This window comes from Nematostella vectensis, chromosome 8 (genome assembly GCF_932526225.1).
Source record: "Nematostella vectensis chromosome 8, jaNemVect1.1, whole genome shotgun sequence".
Taxonomy (NCBI): domain Eukaryota; kingdom Metazoa; phylum Cnidaria; class Anthozoa; order Actiniaria; family Edwardsiidae; genus Nematostella; species Nematostella vectensis.
The window spans coordinates 8,024,126-8,041,909 of NC_064041.1; the positions used below are offsets into that span (position 1 = coordinate 8,024,126).

Genomic DNA, 17,784 nt, shown 5'->3' on the forward strand with positions numbered 1-17,784 from the left:
TTCTCTTTCCTGTTTTTTAAATCTGATAATAACGTTACACGGTGAAATTATTACCATTGATGTTTCTATGTTTTTCTTTAAGTAACTCAATGGTAAATTTGACTCAAGTCTGAAACGACGATTGGAAAATAAGTATTCATTTCAAAGGTATTCTTTGATAGCTCAGTATTTTAAGAAATTGCTGATGAAAAAATTTAAATTTCACAGACAATCGAGTTTGTGCTATTCTCGTCATTTCGTTCTCGTGATTGCAAGTGTGTTGACAAGTGCACTTCTATCGTGTTCAATGGAACGTTTTCGCTAAATGAGTAGTATTCAACACGCATCTCGGGAATATCTCGTTCGAAAACACGATAATACGAATATCATAAAGCTTTTAATTTCGCAATGTTTTGGTACACCTTTTAAAAGTTCTGTATGTTGAATCCACCGCAATCTGAACGGACTAAAGCGATTTGCTAATGGTAGCTATCGGAGTATCCAAAGAAAGGGTTGAAGGAAAAACATAGAAAGCCAAACAATGAAAGAAGGCAGAGCCATTTTACATTAGTGCTAACATTATTAAAGTTTAAGGTCATTCAATTATGTTTTCACCGGCTTGATCAATGGGAAAAAACTACAATAATGTTCTAATGAATCTTACCACGGTCACTCACGCACCTTGGACAAGTGACCATCTCGCAGCTTTAATATGTCGTGTGCAGTTTTACTAGTAGTTGCTTTATTTTAAGATGGTCCTAAAAAAATTAGATACGCTTTCAAACCTGTAGCACTTCGTAAAATGCAATCAAATTGAAATAATTATAATAAGTAATAACAAAAAATAAAATACTGATAGCGAAAAAGATGAAGAAAAAAACGTTATCGCGCAATACGGATTTCCGCTTTTTCAATTTTTAAGTTCGCCAGGTTTTGTTTCATAATTTCATGGCTGTCCTCTAAATGTTCTACCCATCAAGCTCATGTAGATATTTTGGAGTAAAAAACTTGATCGCAACAAACCTAGTATTTGCATTGGGGAAAGAATTGTGAGAAAAAAGTCAGTGATTAAGTATTCCGGAAACTGTATTCTGGGTCCTCAACAGACTGTTCTCAACATAAAAAAACAGCGTTTTCAGTTGAAAATATTTTTCGTGCACTGAACTCGTATACCTTATGCCATCCATTTCTTTTTCTTTGGCGAGGAGGATAATTGAATAACTAGTTTTGCTACACCATATAATGATATCAGGGTTTGGACTAGCGACAAAAATTAACTGACTTAAAAAGTAACTGACTACCGACAAAACATGATAAAAACTAGTGACTAGGGACAAAAAATATTTGCCGACTACCGACATTTTATCATTTCCGGTATGTTTACTCTTTACTTCCCTCGTCAATCTAATTAAATTCGGTCATTTCAGAATCTGCACTATGTTTTTCCTGTTGCATAAAACTTTTCAGTCTATTATTAATCCATAATAAATTTATTACCAATAAGTTGTTAATTACTAATCAATCTTAAATAATGTTTAATCTTGTTTATACATGAAATCTGGTACAAGAGCGGTTACAAGCTTAGACTCACCGACTACCGACAAATTATGTAAATTTTTACTCACTTCCAACATGCACACCCCCCATCCAGACCCTGTGATATCCTTCTCGAACAAATAATTATTGTTATTATTTATTATTTATTGATTATTTTATTTTGTGGGTAATTGAAAAACTCGTTTTGCTACCTCATAATGACATCCTTTGGTTTGAAGAAAAAAACCTCCCATTTTGAGGTTTGACATGAATTATATTTTATGCAAAAAGTCACCCGTCACATTTTGATGATCATAAAAGAACAAAAATATTTCATACGTTTTAACATTATGCTGGAAAAAAGCTTTGTGTCGTATTTAACCATTAATTCGCCTTAATAATTGAATAACTCGTTTTGCAACCTATAATGATATCCTTTTTGAATCTTTGATAAATTATTATTGTTGTTATGTCATTTCCAAATTAGAATCTGTCCAAACCGCATGTCATTGGAGAGTGGGAAGCAAATACAAGAACCATGTTTCTATAAATTAAAGCAAGATGAGTACGAATGTAAAAACCTATGTCCCACAATCACTGCCGTTGAAGGCCTCGAAATATGTTTTTTTTTGGGGGGGGGGGGGGGGGTGGGGGGAGAAAATATTAGGGACACAGCCGCACCGCTACTGATCATATCATTGTTTTGAAACATTGAGAGGAAATGTGTCCCCAGAGCCCCACCCCCTACTACGGCCCTGAAAATAAAGACTGATTTGATCTTGCGGCGTCTTATTTATTCTGGACATTTCATTTGATACATGGTTCCAAGGCAGTTGGAATGTTACTTCGGCCCTCCGCCTTTAGAGAGAGGTGGTGACGGGGCAAGATGATAAGGAGACCTCTTCTTGAGAGCTTTTCATGCAAATGTCGCGGTTCAGTAAAGCTCTAGAAGTGTTTTCTTGTGGGTTCTTGGTCCTGGCGACACGTTCGCCTCTTACCACAAATGGACCATTTGTTGGGTGCAACTGAACACGTGAACAACACAAAAACTTAACGAGAGCCTTTTTAAAGCCGTCCATTCTGAGTGTATAAACCACAGGGTTAACCAGTGAGTTAGCGAACCTTATACAGTATCAACCTAGCACCACATGGTGCCAAAATAGTATGGGTACATTCCTGCAACAAGATAACCAAATGGGAACATCGTCGCGAAGAACCGCTTAATGGTAATGATTAAAAGACCAAGTCCAGAACTCAGGCTAGCATATACCTGAAAGGCACTACACACGGTCTGATACCTGGTGACAGAGTCTGGTACTTGGTGCGCTAAACACTGCGCGCGTATCGTGTCCGAGTGCTATGAAGACGGCCAGGCAAACCGCCGCTATCCCACCAAGCGCATCGGCCAGCGCTAAGCTCGCGATAGAGTAAGCACTGCGCTTACGGAGAGTTCTGTTCGTAATAAACACAACGAGCTTTAGGACATTTGCCACAGCCGCAAGGGTACCTTCGCCCCAGATCACGGCGATAGCAATGGTGTTAGTGTGGGGCTTTCCAAAATTCTCTCTCTACCCCTCAAGCTCATCTAAATATTTTTAAATTATAAAGTTCACCCAAACAAACCTAGAATATGCGTCGTGGACGAATTGTTAAAAGGAAAGTCAGGGATAAAGTATCAAGGAACTGTATTCTGAGTCCTTCACAGACTGTTCTCAAAATAAAAAGGCACCATCTCAAGTTAAAAAATATTTTCGTGCCATGTACTCGTAACCTTTTTACATAATTCCTTCTTCTTTATTTACCCCAAAAATAATAATGAAATAATATTTTGTACGTGGTATGTAATTAAATGGACTAAGGAAAGAAGATGTATTAAAATTTTTTAACCGTTTTTAAGGGTCATCGAATAATCTTCGACTAGCATTTCCGATGCGAGGACCGCTGTTTTTGTACGGAACTCAGTCATTTTGATTGCAAAAATTCGCACAGAGAGTATTTTATTTTTTTTATGGCCTTTTTGATCGTGAGCTTTAAGATAAATTACGCAAGCCGTTTTCGGCAAGTGATATTAGTCTCAAATTCTACTTTGAACCCATATTATAACATTTTTATGATATAAATACGCATAATTGAGAGAGCGAGTGCGTCCAAAATCGCAAAAGTACCATCTCCAAAACAAACCCCATGATGTTACCCCTCCCAAACACACCCCACACAGGTATTCCTCCCAAACACACCCCACAGAGGTACCCCTCCCAAACACACCGCACACAGGTACCCCTCACAAACACACCCGACACAGGTACCCCTCCCAAACACACCCCACACAGGTACCCCTCCCAAACATACCCAACACAGTTTCGCCTCCCAAACACACCCCACACAGGTACCCCTCCCAAACACACCCCACACAGGTTTCGCCTCCCAAACACACCCCACACAGGTACCCCGTCAAACACACCCCACACAGGTTTCCCCTCCCAAACACACCCCATACAGGTACCCCTCCCAAACACACCCCACAGAGGTACCCCTCCCAATCACACCCAACACAGGCACCCCTCAAAAACACACCCCACACAGGTACCCCTCCCAAACACACCCCACACAGGTACCCCTCCCAAACACACCCCACACAGGTTTCGCCTCCCAAACACACCCCACAAAGGTACCCCTCCCAAACACACCCCACTAAGGTACCCCTCCAAAACACACCCCACACAGGTACCTCTCCCAAACACGCCCCACACAGGTACCCCTCCGAAACACACTCCACACAGGTACCCCTCATAAACACACCCCACACAGGTACCCCTCACAAACACACCCCATACTGGTACCCCACACAAGCACACCCCACACAGGTACCCCTCATAAACACACCCCACACAGGTACACCTCACAAACACACCCCACACAGGTACCCAACACAAACCCACCCCACACATGTATCCTCAAAAACACACCCCACACAGGTACCCCTCCCAAACACACCCCACACAGTTACCCCTCAAAAACACACACGACACAGTTACCCCTCACAAACACGCCCAACACAGCTAACCCGAATAAACACGCCCCACACAGGTTCCCCTCACAAACACACCTCACACAGTTACCCCTCGCAAACACACCCCACACAGTTTTCCCCTCCCAAACACTACCCACACAGTTACCACTCCCAAACACTCCCCACACATGTTTCCCCTCCCAAACACACCCTGCACAGGTACTCCTCCCAAACACACCCCACACAGGTACCCCTCCCAAACACACCCCACACAGGTACCCCTCCCAAACACACCCCACACAGGTATCCCTCACAAACACACCCCACACAGGTACCCCTCCCAAACACACCCCACACAGGTTTTGCCCCCCAAACACACCCCACACAGGTACCCTTCTCAAACACACCCCACAGAGGTACCCCCCCTAAACACACCCCACACAGGTTTATCCTCCCAAACACACCCCACACAGGTACCCCTCACAAACACACCTCACACAGGTACCCTTCCCAAACACACCCCACACAAGTACCCTTCCCAAACACACCCCACACATTAACCCCTCAAAAACACACCCCACACAGGTACCCCTCCCAAACACACCCCACACAGGTATCCCTCCCAAACACACCCCACACAGGTACCCTTCCCCAACACACCCCACAGAGGTACCCCTCCCAAACACACCCCACACAGGTACCCTTCCCAAACACACCCCACAGAGGTTCCCCTCACAAACACACCTCACACAGTTACCCCTCGCAAACACACCCCACACAGGTTTCCCCTCCCAAACACTACCCACACAGTTACCACTCCCAAACACACCCCACACATGTTTCCCCTCCCAAACACACCCCGCACAGGTACCCCTCCCAAACACACCCCACTCAGGTACCCCTCCCAAACACACCCCACACAGGTACCCCTCCCAAACACACCCCACACAGGTATTCCTCCCAAACACACCCCACACCGGTACCCTTCCCAAACACACCCCACAGAGGTACCCCTCCCAAACACACCCCACACAGGTTTTGCCCCCCAAACACACCCCACACAGGTACCCTTCTCAAACACACCCCACAGAGGTACCCCTACCAAACACACCCCACACAGGTTTATCCTCCCAAACACACCCCACAAATGTACCCCTCCCAAGCACACCCCACACAGGTACCCCTCACAAACACACCCCACACAGGTACCCTTCCCAAACACACCCCACACAGGTACCCCTCCCAAACACACCCCACACAGGTATCCCTCCCAAACACACCCCACACAGGTACCCTTCCCAAACACACCCCACAGAGGTACCCCTCCCAAACACATCCCACACAGGTTTTGCCCCCCAAACACACCCCACACAGGTACCCTTCTCAAACACACCCCACAGAGGTACCCCTCCCTAACACACCCAACACAGGTTTATCCTCCCGAACACACCCCACACAGGTACCCCTCCCAAACACACCCCACACAGGTACCCCTTACAAACACACCCCACACAGGTACCCTTCCCAAACACACCCCACACAAGTACCACTCCCAAACACACCCCACACATTAACCCCTCAAAAACACACCCCACACAGGTACCCCTCACAAACACACCCAACACAGGAAACCTCACAAACACACCCCACACAGGTACCCCACAATAGTACACCCCACACAAGTACTCCTCATAAACACGCCACACACAGTTACCCCTCACAAACACACCCCATACAGGTACCCCACACAAGCACAGCCCACACAGGTACCCCTCATAAACACACCCCACATAGGTACCCCTCCCAAAAAGACGCCACACAGTTACCCTTCAAAAACACACACGACACAGGTACCCCTTCCAAACACGCCCCACACAGTTACCCCTCACAAACACGCCCCATACAGCTACCCTTCATATACACGCAACACACAGGTTCCCTTCACAAACTCACCCCACACATGTACCCCTCATAAACACACCCCACACAGGTTCCCCTCACAAACACACCTTACACAGTTACCCCTCCCAAACACTACCCACACAGTTACCCCACACAGGTACCCCTCATAAACACACCCCACACAGGTTTCCCTCACAAACACACCTCACACAGTTACCCCACACAAACACACCTCACACATGTACCCCTCACAAACACACCCGAGACATGTACCCTTCAAATACACACCTGACACAGGTATCCCTCAAAAAGGCACCCCACACAGGTACCCCTCACAAACACACTCAACACAGGTTTCCCCTCCCAAATACTACCCACACAGTTACCCCACACAAGCACACCCCACACAGGTACCCCTCATAAACACGCCCCACACATGTATCCCTAAAAAACGCACCCCACACAGGTACCCCTCACAAACACACCCAACACAGGAAACCTCACAAACACACCCCACACAGGTACCCCACAATAGTACACCCCACACAAGTACTCCTCATAAACACGCCACACACAGTTACCCCTCACAAACATGGCCCACACAGGTATCCCTTACAAACACACCCCACACAGGTATCCCAAACAAGCACACCACACACAGGTACCCCTCATAAACACATCCCACACAGTTACACCTCAAAAACACTGCCCACACTGGTACCCCTCACAAACACATCCCACACAGGTACCCCTACCAAACACACCCCACACAGCTACCCCTCCCAAACACACCCCACACAGTCACACCTCAAAAACACTGCCCACACAGGTACCCCTCACAAACACAATGTTATTTCCAAACCAGTGGGAGTGGGAAGCAAATACAAATAGTCTGTTTCTATAAATTCAAGCAAGATCAGTATGAATGCCGAAACCTATGTTTAACAATCGAAACAACTTTTTGGCTCGGGTGGGGTGGCGGGTGGTGGAGAAATATATACGCCCCTTCTGGTCATTTTCTTAGAAGTTTTGAAAATATTAGGAGGAAAGCCGCCCCCATAGCCCCTTTCATTGCTACGGCCCTGACAATAAAGACTTATTTTCTCTTGCGACGTCATATTTATTTTTGAACATTTCATTTGATACATGTTTATACTTCGCCCCTCAGCCTTTACAGAGAGGTGGTGACGGGGCAAGATGATAACGACGGGACCTCTGCTTGAGAGCTTTCCTGGCAAATGTCGCGGTTCAGTACAGCGCTAGAAGTGTTTTCTTGTGGGTTCTTGGTCCTGGCCACACATTCCCTTCGGACCACGATTGGGCCAGGACAAACATCGCGGCTCAGTACAACTCTAGAAGGAGTGTCTTGAAGGTTGTTGGTTCTGGCAACACGTTCGCCTCTTACCACAAATGGACCATTTGTTGGGTATAATTGAACACGTGTACAACACAAGAACTTAACGAGAGCTTTTTTAAAGCCGTCCATTCTGAGTGTAAAAATCACAGGGTTAACCAGTGAGTTAGCGAACCTTATACAGTAGCAAGCTAGCACCACATGGGCCTCGGTGTTTCTAACATCAGTGACAAATATCACAGTCGGGACACAACACAAAAGTGAGATGGAAGTTGCGGTGACCAGGGTCTTGGCCATGTTTCTCTCTCGTTGTTGTGTCTGGGGTAACGCCTGGCGCCCGTGCTGTCTGTTCTGCAGTTTGAACTTGACAAAAATAGCAGAATAGCAAAGACAGATAACGGGAAGTGTACAAGCGATCAAGTATTTCACGAAGATATTAAACACGTCAACAGAAATAAGCAGGGCTACAATAGCAGAGGAGATACATAACAATTGGAACGCAAAACAAAAATAGTATGGGTACATTCTTGAGACACGATAACGAAAAGGGAACATCGTAGCGAAAAATCGCTCAATGGCAATGATCAAAAGACCAAGTCCTGAACTCACTGTAGCATATACCTGAAAGGCACTACACGCGAATGAGTCTGGTACTTGGTGCGCTAACACTGCGCGCGTGTCGTGTCCGAGTGATATGAAAACGGCCAGGCAAATCGCCGCTATCCCAACTAGCGCATCGGCCAGCGCTAAGCTCACGATGAAGTAAGCACTGCGCTTACGGAGAGTTCTGTTCGTAATCAACACAATGAGTGTTAGGACATTTGCCAAAGCTGCAAGAGTACCCTCGCCCAAGAACACAGCGATAGCAATGGTGTTAGTGTTGGGCTTCCCACTCGTTGTTCCTGACATCGCGGCTAGTGTTTTTGGCTGAAGCCCCACAGTACTAGTACTAGTTATAAGCGAAATCTATCGCCGTTACGCCCCCTTCGTAACTCAGGTGGCTTGTTTGCTTGCATGCGTGTCCCGTTAAGTACTGTTTTTCGTAATTATTTCATGTGTGCCCCTTAGGAAGACCCAATAGGAGTAAAGAGGAAGTGAAACTTGACCATTCTCTCTCCTGTTTTTTTTAAGAAAAGTAAATAAATAACGTTATAATAAAGTTACATGGTGAAATTATTACCATTGATGTTTCTATGTTTTTCTTTAAGTAACTCAATGGTAAATTTGACTCAAGTCTGAAACGACGATTGGAAAAAAAAAGTATTCATTTCATAGGTATACTTTGATAGCTCAGTATTTAAGATATTGCTGATAAAAAAATTAAATTTCACAGATAATCGAGTTTGTGCTATTCTCGTCATTTCGTTCTCGTGATTGCAAGTGTGTTGACAAGTGCACTTCTATCGTGTTCAATGGAACGTTTTCGCTAAATGAGCAGTATTCAACATGCATCTCGGGAATATCTCGTTCGAAAACACGATAATACGAATATCATAAAGCTTTTAATTTCGCAATGTTTTGGGACACCTTATAAAAGTGTTGTATGTTGAGTCCACCGCAATCTGAACGGACTAAAGCGATTTGCTAATGGATATCAGAGTATTCGAATGGGTATAGGAGCATCCAAAGAAAGGGTTGAAGGAAAATCCTCGAAAGCCAAACAATGAAAGGAGTTAGAGCCATTTTACATTAGTACTAACATTATTAAAGTTTAAGGTCATTCAATTCTAATTCCGTCGGCTTGATCAATGGGAAAAACTACAATAATGTCCTAATGAATCTTACGTCGGTCACTCACGCACCGGACCAGTGACCACCCAGCAGCTTAAATATGTCGTGTGCAGTTTTACTAGTAGTTGCTTTATTTTAAGATGGTCCTAAAAAATGTGATACGCTTACCAACCTGTGGCACTTCGTAAAATGCAATCAAATTGAAAAAAATATAATAAGTAATAACAACAAATAAAATACTGATAGCGAAAAAGATGAAGAAAAAAACGTTATAGCGCATTACGGATTTCTGATTTTTCAATTTTTAAGTTGTTGAGGTTTTGTTTCATAATTTAATGGCTGCCTTCTAAATGTTCTACCCATCAAGCTATGTAGATATTTTGGAGAAAAAACTTGATCCCAACAAACCTAGTATTTGCATTCTGGACAGAATTGTTAAAACAAAAGTTTTAACACAGAATTGTGAGAAGAAAAGTCAGTGATTAAGTATTCCGGAAACTGTATTCTGTGTCCTCAACAGACTGTCAACATATAAAAGCAGTATTTTCAGTTGAAAATATTTTTCGTGCACTGAACTCGTTTACTTTTGACATCCATTTCTTTTTCTAGTTTCTCGAAAATAATAATATGATTGTATTTTGAGCGCGGGATGTAATTGAATGGACTAGGACGAAAAATGTATGGAAATTTTTTAACTGTTTTCGTTTTCAAGGGTCACCGAATAATCTTCCCCAAGCACTTCTAATCCCTGCACCGCTTTTTGAAGCAAACTTCATTTATTTTGCAAAAATTCGCAGAGCGAATATTTGAAATTCCCATTGAGCTTTTTTGGATTGTAAACTTTAGGGCATAGTGAAATAGTGCAATACGAACAATTTCGTTTTTCTTAACAAATCAACCACCCTGCAAAATTACAAAGCCCGTTGATCGGACAGGTGACGAAAGGCTATGAAACCCTATGCAAATAAGATGTTCATCTCAGTTGTGAATTTTAATCTAAAAAAACGCTTAAATCACTGCGAATTTCAATCCACCCTTCAACTAAAACAGCTTTATTCTATTTCACAGTATCAACTGATACAGAGGAAGTTGTATTTTTAAAAATGGTGTTTTCAATATTCTAACAAAAATAAAACAACCTCGTTCCGCATGCAGATCTACGTACAAATCAACCAACCAACCAACCAACCAACCACCCACCCACCCAACCAACCAACCAACCACCCACCCAGCCACCCATCCACCCACCCACCCACCCACCCACTCACCCACCCACCCACCCACCCAACCAACCAACCAACCAATCAATCACCCACCCACTCACTCACTCAATCACCCACCCACCCACCCAAACACACCTCACACAGGTTCCCCTCATAATAACCACAATGTTATTTCCAAACCAGTGGGAGTAGAAAGCAAATACAAATAGTATGTTTCTATAAATTCAAGCCAGTGGGAGTAGAAAGCAAATACAAATAGTATGTTACTATAAATTCAAGCAAGATCAGTATGAATGTCTAGACCTATGTTTAACAATCATTGTATTTAAAGGCCTCGAAACATTTTCTTTCTGGCTCAGGTGGGGTAAGGGGTGGTTGAGAAAATATACGCCTCTTCTGGTTTTTTTTTTTTTTAGAAATTTTGAAAATATTTTGAAGAAACCTGTTCCCGAAGCCCCATTCCCTGCTACGGCCCTAAAAACAAAGACTGATTTTCTCTTGCGACGTCATATTTATTTTTGAACATTTCATGTGATACATGGTTCCAACGCAATAAAAAGTGTTACTTCCACACTCCGTCTTTAGAGAGGGGTGGTGACGGGGCCAGATGATAAGGACGGGACCTCTGCTTGAGAGGGGTAGTGACGGGGCCAGATGATAAGGACGGGACCTCTGCTTGAGAGGGGTGGTGACGGGGCCAGATGATAAGGACGGGACCTCTGCTTGAGAGGGGTAGTGACGGGGCCAGATGATAAGGACGGGACCTCTGCTTGAGAGGGGTAGTGACGGGGCCAGATGATAAGGACGGGACCTCTGCTTGAGAGGGGTGGTGACGGGGCCAGATGATAAGGACGGGACCTCTGCTTGAGAGGGGTGGTGACGGGGCCAGATGATAAGGACGGGACCTCTGCTTGAGAGGGGTGGTGACGGGGCCAGATGATAAGGACGGGACCTCTGCTTGAGAGCTTTTCTGGCAAATGTCACGGTTCAGTACAGCCCCAGAAGTGCTTTCTTGTGTGTTCTTGGTCCTGGCCACACATTCCTTTTGGACCACGATTGGGCCAGGACAAACATCGCGGCTCAGTACAACTCTAGAAGGAGTGTTTTGAAGGTTGTTGGTTCTGGCGACACGTTCGCCTCTTATTACAAATGGACCATTTGTTGGGTGCAACTGAACACGTGAACAACACAAGAACTGTACGAGAGCCTTTTTAAAGCCGTCCATTCTGAGTGTATAAACCACAGGGTTAACCAGTGAGTTAGCGAACCTTATACAGTAGCAAGCTAGCATCACATATGCTTCTGTGTTTCTAAAATAATTAATAAATACCGCAGTGGGGACGAAAAAAAAAAGAGAGGAAAGTTGCGGTGACAAGGGTCTTGGCCATGTTTCTCTCTCGTTGTTGTGTCTGGGGTAACGCCTGGTGCCCGTGCTGTCTGTTCTGCAGTTTGAACTTGACAAAGATAGCAGCATAGCAAAGACAGATAACGGGAAGTGTACAAGCGATCAAGTATTTCACGAAGATATTAAACACGTCAACAGAAATAAGCAGGGCTACAATAGCAGAGGAGGAACATAACCATTGGAACGCAAAACCAAAATAGTACGGGTACATTCTTGAGACACGATAACGAAAAGGGAACATCGTAGCGAAAAACCGCTCAATGGCAATGAACAAAAGACCAAGTCCTGAACTCACTGTAGCATATACCTGAAAGGCACTACACGCGAATGAGTCTGGTACTTGGTGCGCTAACACTTCGCGCGTGTCGTGTCCGAGTGCTATGAAGACGGCCAGGCAAATCGCCGCTATCCCAACTAGCGCATCGGCCAGCGCTAAGCTCGCGATGAAGTAAGCACTGCGCTTACGGAGAGTTCTGTTCGTAATAAACACAATGAGTGTTAGGACATTTGCCACAGCCGCAAGGGTACCCTCGCCCAAGAACACAGCGATAGCAATGGTGTTAGTGTTGGGCTTCCCACTCGTTGTTCCTGACATCGCGGCTAGTGTTTTTGGCTGAAGCCCCACAGTGCTAGTACTAGTTATAAGCGAAATCTATCGCCGTTACGCCCCCTTAGTAACCCAGGTGGCTTGTTTGCTTGCATGCGTGTCCCGTTAAGTACTGTTTTTCGTAATTATTTCATGTGTGCCCCTTAGGAAGACCCAATAGGAGTAAAGAGGAAGTGAAACTTGATCATTCTCTTTCCTGTTTTTTAAATCTTATAATAACGTTACACGGTGAAATTTTTACCATTGATGTTTCTATGTTTTTCTTTAAGTAACTCAATGGTAAATTTGACTCAAGTCTGAAACGACGATTGGAAAATAAGTATTCATTTCAGAGGTATTCTTTGATAGCTCAGTATTTTAAGAAATTGCTGATGAAAAAATTTAAATTTCACAGACAATCGAGTTTGTGCTATTCTCGTCATTTCGTTCTCGTGATTGCAAGTGTGTTGACAAGTGCACTTCTATCGTGTTCAATGGAACGTTTTCGCTAAATGAGTAGTATTCAACACGCATCTCGGGAATATATCGTTCGAAAACACGATAATACGAATATCATAAAGCTTTTAATTTCGCAATGTTTTGGTACACCTTTTAAAAGTTCCGTATGTTGAATCCACCGCAATCTGAACGGACTAAAGCGATTTGCTAATGGTAGCTATCGGAGTATCCAAAGAAAGGGTTGAAGGAAAACCATAGAAAGCCAAACAATGAAAGAAGGCAGAGCCATTTTACATTAGTGCTAACATTATTAAAGTTTAAGGTCATTCAATTATGTTTTCACCGGCTTGATCAATGGGAAAAAACTACAATAATGTTCTAATGAATCTTACCACGGTCACTCAAGCACCTTGGACAAGTGACCATCCCGCAGCTTTAATATGTCGTGTGCAGTTTTAGTAGTAGTAGCTTTATTTTAAGATGGTCCTAAAAAAATTAGATACGCTTTCAAACCTGTAGCACTTCGTAAAATGCAATCAAATTGAAATAATTATAATAAGTAATAACAAAAAATAAAATACTGATAGTGGAAAAGATAAAGAAAAAAACGTTATTGCGCATTACGGATTTTCGCTTTTTCAATTTTTAAGTTCGCCAGGTTTTGTTTCATAATTTCATGGCTGTCCTCTAAATGTTCTACCCATCAAGCTCATGTAGATATTTTGGAGTAAAAAACTTGATCTCAACAAACCAAGTATTTGCATTGGGGACAGAATTGTGAGAAGAAAAGTCAGTGATTAAGTATTCCGGAAACTGTATTCTGGGTCCTCAACAGACTGTTCTCAACATAAAAAAGCAGCATTTTCAGTTGAAAATATTTTTCGTGCACTGAACTCGTATACCTTGTGCCATCCATTTCTTTTTCTTTCGCGTTGAGGATAATTGAATCAACTAGTTTTGCTACACCATATAATGATATCAGGGTCTGGACTAGCGACAAACGGCTTAAAAAGTAACTGACTACCTACAAAACATGATAAAAACTAGTGACTAGGGACAAAAAATATTTGCCGACTACCGACATTTTATCATTTCCGGTATCTTTACTCTTTACTTTCCTCGCCAATATAATTAAATTCGGTCATTTCAGAATCTGCACAATGTTTTTCCTGTTGCATAAAACTTTTCAGTCTATTATTAATCCATAATAAATTTATTACCAATAAGTTGTTTAATTACTAATCAATCTTAAATAATGTTTAATCTTGTTTATACACGAAATCTGGTACAAGAGCGATTACAAGCTTAGATTCACCGACTACCAACAAATTATGGAAATTTTTACTCACTACCGACATGCAGACCCCCAATCCAGACCCTGTGATATCCTTCTCGAACAAATAATTATTGTTATTATTTATTGATTATTTTATTTTGTGGGTAATTGAAAAACTCGTTTTGCTACCTCATAATGATATCCTTTGGTTTGAAGAAAAAAACCTCCCATTTTGAGGTTTGACATGAATTATATTCTATGCAAAAAGTCACCCGTCACATTTTGATGATCATAAAAAAATATATATATATTTCATACGTTTTAACATTATGCTGGAAAAAAGCTTTGTGTCGTATTTAACCATTAATTCGCCTTAATAATTGAATAACTCGTTTTGCAACCTATAATGATATCCTTTTTGAATCTTTGATAAATTATTATTGTTGTTATGTCATTTCCAAATTAGAATCTGTCCAAACCGCATGTCATTGGAGAGTGGGAAGCAAATACAAGAACCATGTTTCTATAAATTAAAGCAAGATGAGTACGAATGTAAAAACCTATGTCCCACAATCACTGCCGTTGAAGGCCTCGAAATATGTTTTTTTTTTGGGGGGGGGGGGGGGGGGGGGAGAAAATATTAGGGACACAGCCGAACCACTACTGATCATATCCATAGAATTGTTTTGAAACATTGAGAGAAAATGTGTCCCAAGAGCCCCACCCCCTACTACGGCCCTGACAATAAAGACTGATTTGATCTTGCGGCGTCTTATTTATTCTGGACATTTCATTTGATACATGGTTCCAAGGCAGTTGAAATGTTACTTCGGCCCTCCGCCTTTAGAGAGAGGTGGTGACGGGGCAAGATGATAAGGAGACCTCTTCTTGAGAGCTTTTCATGCAAATGTCGAGGTTCAGCACAGCTCTAGAAGTGTTTTCTTGTGGTTTCTTTGTCTTGGCCACATATTTTCCTCGGACCACGAATGGACCAAGACAAATATCACGGCTCAGTACAGCTCTAGAAGGAGTGTCTTGTAGGTTGTTGGTTCTGGCGACACGTTCGCCTCTTACCACAAATGGACCATTTGTTGGGTGCAACTTAACACGTAAACAACACAAGAACTTAACGGGAGCCTTTTTAAAGCCGTCCATTCTGAGTGTATAAACCACAGGGTTAACCAGTGAGTTAGCGAACCTTATACATTAGCAACCTAGCACCACATGGGCTTCGGTGTTTCTAAAATCATTAATAAATACTCCAGTCGGGACGTAACCCAAAAGTGAGAGGAAGGTTGCGGTGACCAGGGCATTGGCCATGTTTTTCTCTCGTTGTTGTGTCTGGGGTAACGCCAGGCGCCCCGTACTGTCTGTTCTGCAGTTTGAACTTGACAAAGATAGCTGCGTAGCAAAGACACATAACGGGAAGGGCACAAGCGATCAAGTATCCATCAAAGATATTAAACATGTCAACAGAAATAAGCAGGGCTACAATAGCAGAGGAGGAACATAACCATTGGAACGCGATTCCAAAATAGTACGGGTACATTCCTGCGACAAGATAACGAAATGGGAACATCGTCGCGAAGAACCGCTTAATGGTAATGATTAAAAGACCAAGTCCAGAACTCAGGCTAGCATATACCTGAAAGGCACTACAGACGGTCTGATACTTGGTGACACAGTCTGGTACTTGGTGCGCTGCGCGGCAAACACGGCGATAGCAATGGTGTTAGTGTTGGGCTTTCCAAAATTCTCTCTCTACCCCTCAAGCTCATCTAAATATTTTTAAATTATAAAGTTCACCCAAACAAACCAAGAATATGCGTCGTGGACGAATTGTTAAAAGGAAAGTCAGGGATAAATTATCAAGGAACTGTATTCTGGGTCCTCCACAGACTGTTCTCAACATAAAAAGGCACCATCTCAAGTTGAAAAATATTTTCGTGCCCTGTACTCATAACCTTTTTACAAAATTCCTTTTTCTTTATTTACCCCAAAAATAATAATGAAATAATATTTTGTACGTGGTATGTAATTAAATGGATTAATAAGGAAGATGTATGAAATTTTTTTAACCGTTTTTAAGGGTCATCAAATAATCTTCGACTAGCATTTCCGATGCGAGGACCGCTGTTTTTGTACGGAACTCAGTCATTTTAATTGCAAAAATTCGCACAGAGAGTATTTTAATTTTTTATGGCCTTTTTTGATTGTGAGCTTTAAGATAAATTACGCGAGCCGTTTTCGGCGAGTGATATTAATCCCAAATTCTACTTGGAACCCATATTATAACATTTTTATGATATAAATGCGCATAATTGAGAGAGCGAGTGCGTCCAAAATCGAAAAAGTACCATCTCCAAAACAAACCACATGTTGTTACCCCTCCCAAACACACCCCACATAGGTACCCCTCCCAAACACACCCCACAGAGGTACCCCTCCCAAACACACCCCACAAAGATACCCCTCCCAAACACACCCCACAGAGGTACCCCTCCCAAACACAGCGCACACAGGTACCCCTCACAAACACACCCCACCCAGGTATCCCAAACAAGCACACCCCACACAGGTACCCCTCATAAACACACCCTACACAGTTACACCTCAAAAACACTGCCCACACTGGTACCCCTCACAAACACACCCCACACAGTTACCCCTCACAAACACGCCCCACACAGGTACCCCGAATAAACACGCCCCACACAGGTACCCCTCATAAACACACCCCACACAGGTTCCCCTCACAAACACACCTCACACAGTTACCCCTCACAAACACACCCCAAACAGGTTTCCCCTCCCAAACACTACCCACAAAGTTACCCCTCCCAAACACACCCCACACAGGTTTCCCCTCCCAAACACACCCCACACAGGTACCCCTCCCAAACACACCCCACACAGGTACCCCTCCCAAACACACCCCACACAGGTACCCCTCCCAAACACACCCCACACAGGTACCCTTCCCAAACACACCCCACACAGGTACCCCTCATAAACACACCCCACACAGGTTCCCCTCACAAACACACCTCACACAGGTACCCCTCACAAACACACCCGACACAGGTTCCCCTCATAAACACACCCCACACAAGTACCCCTCACAAACACACACCATACAGGTACCCCACACAAGCACACCCCACACAGGTACCCCTCATAAACACACCCCACACAGGTACCCCTCACTAAGACACCCCACACAGGTACCCAACACAAGCACACCCCACACAGGTACCCCTCACAAACACACCCCACACATGTATCCTCAAAAACACACCCCACACAGGTACCCCTCCCAAACA

At 43.4% G+C, this 17,784-nt stretch overlaps 1 pseudogene; it reads right to left on the reverse strand.

The window, feature by feature from the left end:
* Positions 1-11,235: 11,235 nt before the first annotated feature.
* LOC125570167 lies at positions 11,236-12,839 on the reverse strand (annotated as a pseudogene).
* Between the last annotated feature and the right edge of the window lie 4,945 nt (positions 12,840-17,784).